The sequence below is a fragment of the Drosophila nasuta genome, chromosome 3 (genome assembly GCF_023558535.2).
Source record: "Drosophila nasuta strain 15112-1781.00 chromosome 3, ASM2355853v1, whole genome shotgun sequence".
Taxonomy (NCBI): Eukaryota; Metazoa; Arthropoda; class Insecta; order Diptera; family Drosophilidae; genus Drosophila; species Drosophila nasuta.
Genome location: NC_083457.1, coordinates 2,163,327 through 2,171,235, shown reverse-complemented (window position 1 = coordinate 2,171,235; position 7,909 = coordinate 2,163,327). Strand labels below are relative to the sequence as shown.

At 35.6% G+C, this 7,909-nt stretch overlaps 1 long non-coding RNA gene across 1 annotated transcript; it reads left to right on the top strand.

Annotated features, from left to right (window-relative positions):
- Positions 1-3,810: 3,810 nt before the first annotated feature.
- On the top strand, positions 3,811-6,033 carry LOC132791230 (uncharacterized). Its single transcript, XR_009632881.1, has 3 exons — positions 3,811-4,205; positions 4,285-4,751; positions 4,872-6,033. It is a non-coding gene; the product is annotated as an uncharacterized LOC132791230 (long non-coding RNA).
- Positions 6,034-7,909: the final 1,876 nt, after the last annotated feature.

The following is a 7,909-nucleotide window of genomic DNA, read 5'->3' as shown; positions in this document are numbered from 1 at the left end:
TTATATGTAAATTTATAAGTAAAATTTGTATTTTTTTTTTGAAACGTCAAAAATATATTTACTAAAGATCAAATTGTATTTAAATGTGTTTAAAGTTCTATTTTTACATGAAAATTAAATTTGTATCCATTTAATGCATTTCAACAGAATATTCCTTGGACAACCCTCGTGCGTAGGCGTTGACCCAGTGGACAGTCAAATGGATGAGCAGTCAGCGGGGCAGCCACGCACACATATGTCATTCAACAAAGGAGACCCCCGTCCCCCCACCTCCAGCGACCGACGACAGTTGCCTTATACTACTAGTGGTAGAACACACTCCCCGCCCCGCGCTTACCATAATACTTACAACTGTTGTTGTCCCTGAGATTGTTTATTATCAACTGGGAGCGATAAAAGTGTCCTGGCCTTATTGTATGTCATTTATTTTTGGCCATAGTGGTACCTTCTACTGTTGTTCCCATTGTGTGTTGAATGTCGTAAGATTTTTTTCCTAGCAGCTTGTCAACACAAAATGGACATGTATCAATTAATCTTTTGCTAGCACAACAGCGTCAACGATGACCCTCAGTGGGAGCCAACAGTTGTACCTTATCCCATCCCCATCCCCATCTCCATCCTCGTCCTGATCCATATCCATATCAAAATTCAATGTGCATACCACAAAAGCACGCTTCTGAAGGCAATTTGTTTGATGGCGCTGCGTGTGCTCTCCTCCCCCTACCCCTCTACCGAACCACCTTTGGATGGCTGCCATTAAAGGTCATGAACATAAATTACAAGAGAAGTCAGTTGCTGGGGCAAATGAATACTCGAGTAAGTAAAAAATTCCAAAGACACCTTCAATTTGGAATGCCGCAAGTGCAACAAAAATAATTATTTAATACTTGAGCAAAGAGACAGAGAAAGGCAGTCGAAAGCCGAGCGAGTGAGATTGGGTGCTGTGATAACTCATCCAAGTTTTTTTTTTATGCGTAATGCTCGAAATATCAAAAGACAAAGTGCGTGAGTCAAGTTTTCGGTTCCAGTTCGTGTCCTTGTGCCATGTGCCTGGCCTTTTAATGCCATCGAATAACATATTGTAGTACGATTTTGTTATTTGCTTTTCTCTTGACCCCCATGACACGTACTTGGTTAAAAGGAAAACGTTAGCTGGCGCAAATGACGAGCATATTGATTAGCTGCGTGCTCGCCTTTGATAGGCATGTAAACACACACACTACACTCACTCACTGCTTGATGACTGATAACTTGGTCTTGGATCTCAAAACACTTACTCGACCAGCATAACTGCATAACATCTTTAGCTCTTCGAAACCAGCTGTCATGCTGCCTTGAACACACTTTAAATTTGTCGTGGCACTTCGACTTCAAATGCTTGAAAGAAGCGACTTTAAGAACTCCATTAGAGAATAGTAAATTAGATTTGACACTTCACATTGCATAATTATTTTAACTGGCCGTGAAAATTATTTCAATTTTTCTTGCCATCAATAGTAAGTATATCAATGTAAATACAATTTATGATTTCATTTTTATTTATGCAATTATATATTTGGTCAATCATTACGTAATGTTAATTACATGTTTTCAAATTTTATTATTGTATTTCATAGTAAACTTATCAATACTACAACTTAGTAAAATAGATTTAATACATTGATTATTATTTCAGATCTTCATTAATTGTTTGTTTTACAAAAGAAAAATATATAATATAACAAAAATATAAACTCATTTTGGGCTTGATTTTATTATAATTCATGCAATTATTTGTAATGTCCAATGACAAATTTCATTTTATTTTCTTTTACACATAATTATTACATATTACATGTATTAAATTTTCATATTTTCCTAATACTTAATAGTGAATTCAATAATACTATAATCAAAAGTTAATAGAGGATTGAAGGCATTATATTGCAATGTAAAATTAAATTAAAAATATTGTATAACAGGTTCGTCGAATTGATTTTACTTTAATTTACGCTATAATTTGGGATGTGCCATTATAACTTACTTTTATTACGAAAGTAATAACTATTTGGAAAATGATATTATCTGTTTTCAATTTTCATATTCCCACAAAAACAAAAATACTATTAATAAGTTTTGAATTGAAATGTTAAAAATAAGAGGCATTACATTTACATTACATTTTATAATCCAAATTATTTCATGAATTTATTTTTATTTGCTATAATTATCGGTTCCATTTTTTTGAGCATTTCCGTTAACTTAGAACTGTGGTACTTGAATCGTGCCTGGTTATTGCACCTGTGCCGAGTGTTGAGTGACATATCCTGGACACGGACATAAGTGAAATATTGAGGGGCAGTCCCTCTCTTCTTCGAGACACATTTCACACTTATGAATTTGAGCATAATAAATCCATCAAAATGTTTCACATGCTTATCATAAAATAATACGTCATTCAAATGGTTATTGTCCGCAGTTATTATTTGTAAACCCCTTTTTTGTGGAGTGCATTTCGGGTTTCAGTTTCCACATAATTTGATTTTTATCGTGGCATAGCAATTATTTCATTATCATACTAGAAAAAAATATGATGAATTTCCCTCGTATCATTATATATAATTTCTTCATTAGAAATGTGGAGAAAAAAAGGAAAATTGTTAAAACGAAATAGAATTTGAAACAGAAACTTGTTTCGAGCTGTCATTGTTTGTGACATGCTATTATCGCAGTGCATGCATCTGAAAATGACAGTTTTTCCCGGTAAAATTTTCGTTAGGTGTAAAGTGCATTTCGTTTGGTTTTTAATTGCAAAGTTAAAAACAACACGCGGCTTAGCCAACTTTGCAGTCAATGCGATTACAGCTGCTGACGCTGATGCGATTTTCATATTTTCAGTCGAAAATTTCCAGTGAAACTTTGCGCAAAACAAGCGATGACGATGGTAAGTGGTGAGAGACAACGAGAGAGCATTAAAATGCGGCTTTATTGGCGGACAAACAAAGACGAACCTGTTCTAATCTGATGCAGCTCGGTTGCACTTGAAAGGATTTGCTCAACGTCGTCGCCTGGTGACAGACAAAAGCCCATTAAAGGATAAATGTGTGCACTGAGAGAATCGACTAGCTTGATATTCTTAGGATAGGAATAGCATATGATCACAAAGAGAATAAGCTGTGAATATGAAGGGATAGAAATGGTCAAATTCATTTAAAAGTTAAATTCTTTGATAAAAATGTATATTATATATAATATATTATTTTGTGATAATGGAATGACTAATTAGTTTAGAAATTGTTAATCTTTTAATGTAAACTTTAATAAATATTTGAAAATTGAAAAGAAAATTGATTACTTTATGGATAAAAATTTGAGCATTAATAATTAATTGAGTTTTTTTCTTGTTTCTATATTTCACATATGTATACTTTAAATATTGATACAAAATTTCAACTATTGATTTATTGTTCTCAGTGTAGCCACAGAACAAGGCAGCTGCCTAAATCCTTGTCCCTCATCCTTTAAACTCATTCGCGTCGCGGTTTTTCGTTGGCTAGCGACCACAAGAACTGGGGACAATTGGGTTGTCGGGATGATGTCAGGCTGTTGGATTATAAGTAGATAGAAGAACGCATTGTAATGCCATTAGGGCTTAGCGTGACAGACACTTTTGCGTGGGCTGCGATTATCGATCAAAGCCGCAAAATGTGCACAGGTAACAGGTAACCACCCGAATCGGTTCTTCATACATAAAAGTAGATACAAACTCATAAAGCGACCCGTGCCTCGATAGCCAGCAGGTAGAGCAGGTAGAATTTTTAATACCTCATACTCATATTTTTTGTTTCTTTTCGTTTTTGTGTATATATTTTGACAAGTGTGTGTTTATTGTTATTGTTCTTGTACATTTTTCCCTCAACGAAATGAAGAGATTTTCACAAGTTTTTCTAACGGTTGCGTTATATAACAATTAGGCTATGTAAACCAAAGAAATCTCAACCTCAATTAGCGTCTCTTAGTTTGCCCAAGCAATTTAATCAGACAGTCCCAAAGGCTGCTACAGATTCCACGTTTGAAGTTCCAAATACAAAGTTCTTCTATTCATAATAATAATAACAATTTATAGTCTGCCCCGCATTCGCCATGCACTCTAATTACGCGGTATTTCTCAAAGATATCTGCCAGATACGGAGCAATTGCTCATTTAATTTGTTAATTATTTTGGGGTAAGTGTAACTAATGTCGTTCATTTGAGGTTTGTGGCTTTTTTCTTACACTTATTCTTGTTCTTATTCTTATTCTTAGCATTGTGTTGTCTTGTGGTTATCGAAATATTCGAGCAACAAAGCTTTGCGTGGGTCAATGTCAAACAGATGCCGCCAACTGTAACCTATCGCACCTGTTCTATTCTATTCTATTCTGTAGCATAATTGCCACACTTTGTGGCATGTAATCATTTAATTGTGCTAATCAAATTTTGTTCTATTTTCTATGGTCTTTTGATTGCCGCATTTAGCGGCAGGCAAGTGAAATTAAATCGTCAGACAGAAATGATTAAATTGTATAGACAATCAAAACTTATCTTTGTTTAAATTATCAAATAAACCCAAAAATATTGAAGGTATAACTTTTGAAATTCTACAAGTATTAATGTCTAAATCTATAAATTAATAAATTGCGGAAGTATTTTGCACACTACGTTAAAGTATTCAATTTCCATTTAAATTAGTATTCAAGAACGAATGGCGTGCCAAGCGACATGAGTACAACATGTAATTAAATTAATTTAGACATCACAAAACCCAAACTAATTACATGAGCTGTAAAATCTCGCAGCTTCTCTCTCTCTCTCTCTCTTTTCGTTTGGGGTTTGATTATCTCTCTATCTGCAGCTATCTAAACGGAATCTCTTGCTCCAAATTCAGATTCAGTTTGAGATTCAAAAAACAAAAATTAAGTTTAGTCACATTCTAAAAGACACTCGGAGGTATAATTACCGCGAAGCAGTGCACGTGATTAAGACCCAACAATGCCAAGAATAGAGACAAGACAAGAAAGGAATGGATGCGGGGGTAAAGCGAAAGAATCTCGGTGAAATTCCCAGGAAGGCAAGAAAAACATAAACAAAAATCTCGCACAAACAAAGTGAAAAGATAAAGTCATAAATAAAATTGGAAGTGTGACCGTGTTGGCCAGACAGAGAGACAGAGAAAGATGGAGCCAGAACCAATTCATTCTCATAGTGCAGCACGCATCCTTTTTTGAGTGAAATGGCCCGAAATGCTCTGAAATGGGTTTTAGAGCCAAGCCAGAGGAAGCATTTGATTATTTTTTACGGCTCGTTGGGGCGGCCGCACGCTTGCAATTACAGGAAATAATTCGGTCAACAGAGAGAGAGAGAGTTGGGAAGGGAAGAGAAATATATATATATAGGGAACGTTGGTATATTAAGAATAAAACGTCCGTTGTCTGATAAGACTGTGGAGATAAGAGCTGAGCAAAGTGAAAAGATACACAGCAGCCACCTCACAGATAGCACAATTGCGATAGTGTGCGAGATGTGACCGGGTTCGGGTCACGTATGATGATGCGTGGATAAAACTGACTCAACTCGGGACAAAAGTGGAGAACGTCCAAGCGTGAATGTCACGTAGCGAGAGTTGTGCAATGCGCCCAGTGTAAATAAATAAAAAAAATACTAAAGAAAAGAGAACACAGGAGAGAGGAAGAGGGAGAGAGTTAACCTGGACATTCACACGGCCAAATATATATCAACGATAATTTATGTGCGTGCTGACATGCGGGACCCCTTTCCTGGGGTCGAGCTCAGTCTCCGCCTTACCAACTCCCCAGTTTGTGTTCGCCAGTTGCCCATCGAACGTTGCCCCTTGCCCGTTGCCCGTTGTCTGTTGCCGGTTTTCTCCTACCTGACGCTACATGGCAGTAGCTTGTATGCTTTGTTAACAATTTAATGGCATAAACATTATGATTTCTGTTATTTCAATAAAAGACAGACACATGCGACAGCCGCAGCGACATCGACAACATGGCAGTTCCTCCTGCTCTCTATCAGAGTGTGCACTGAGAGAAAAAAGTTGGATGTCATTGCACATTAAAAATGTAAAATTGAATAATAATATATAACTTATTGAATGAAATAGGTTTTACACTTTTTTGAGAAATGATTGTTAATTTTAAAATTTCAGATTAAAAGCTTTCATCTTTATAAATATATAAAATATTATTTCAGTAATGTATGTGAAATTCTTGAGTTTATCATTAATAATACGAACTATAATAATAATATAATAATGCTTTAAAGATTTTTAATAATAAAATTAATACAAATATTTTAAATTTAAGTTTTATATAGTATTTATATCAGAATTTAAGATTTACTACAACTACTTAAATCACATACTTAAATTTCAATAACGATAGTGAGCGACCTGTAACTTTTTTGTTAGTTCTTGCATTGTTTTATTTTTTAAAGTGGTAAGATTAATTTTAGTTTTCCCTTTTTGTTTTCTTTATAGTTGTATCAATCTCAATAACAAATGTCATTAATAAATTTTTTAACCCAATATTTAAAATATTTGCGTTTTCTAAACAAAGCAATCCAAGGGATAAAATAAAAATAAATATCAAATTAAAATATTTATAAAAGTTGTAAAGTAAACTTGAGGCTTAACTAACATAGTTGCCAATGCTGCCTTAGCTTCATTATTTCATTTCATTCATTCATAATTTTAATATTTAAAAAACTTAGAAAATTCCTTATATTATGAACTTTTATCATAAATTGCGTTTTCCGTCATTTAGATGTAGTATTCATTTAAAGATTTTCTCTGAGTGCGCTCGCAATCTTATCAGCTTGAGTTTGGCTCTTGCTCTTGGAACTGAGCGTGAGCGATGCGCACTCCCAAGATAAACTGCATGAAGTTGATGATGAACCACAGCAGCATTACCACTACCTCCACAATAGCCACCATGCCCACTGAGTGGAGCAACCGTTGAAATATTTATACGAATGTTGGACGCACTGCGAAAATTATTATGCGTAACACGTTTGGTTTGTTGGCTTTTTCGGCAGCGGCGACGCTGCGTAGCAAGGCCCCCAGCAGGCGGTCAAAAATGTTAACAAGCGCAATTTGAACGCCTCACAGAGTCCAGTGTGGCAGCAACAGCAGAACGTATTTGAGGCAGGGGGCAAATACCGGTCCATTGCACTCGTCGCTCTCTTTTTTGTTTTGTTTTGTTTTTGTTTTGGAGCGTGTGCAATTGATTTTTGATGGTTGATAAATATAGTTATGAATACGTTAACGTTACACTCTTGCTCTATCCCTCTCTGGCTGCAGCCTCGATAGAATTGTATTTCGTCTGTCATGCTGTCATAATTGTGTCCCTCACCCGATATGGCCAAAAGTTATCATTTATCTGATGAGTTTTTTAATTAATTCTCTCTGTGCATTGGGCCATCAGAGAGTAAGGTAGAGTAATATACTTAAAGTTATATTGTTGAATTTTAACTTAAGATCTCTTCCACTGTGCTATAAACAACTTGCAAACAGCGCTACGTCTTCAGCTTAGCAAATGCCACTCAAGTGCCTCAAATTAGCCACAAACAGCGGAAATACGCGTTGCAAGTGCAACACTAGCAAACACCATTAGCAGCCAGCATTAGGCATAACATTGAAGCCTCTCCAACTGCAATAGGCAATTGGCAATTCTCAACTCGCAATTGGCAATTGACAAGCTGAAAGGCAATGCAATTCGCAACTGTCAACACGTCCAAGAATAAGACATCTAATGGCAAATGACTTTGGCCCCGTCTGAGGTGTTTGAGATGTTAATTTTGCGAGGCAAATGAGCCAAAGTTGTCAACATCAGCGCTAAAGCGAAAATGGTTTTATGTATTCGTTAATGATGA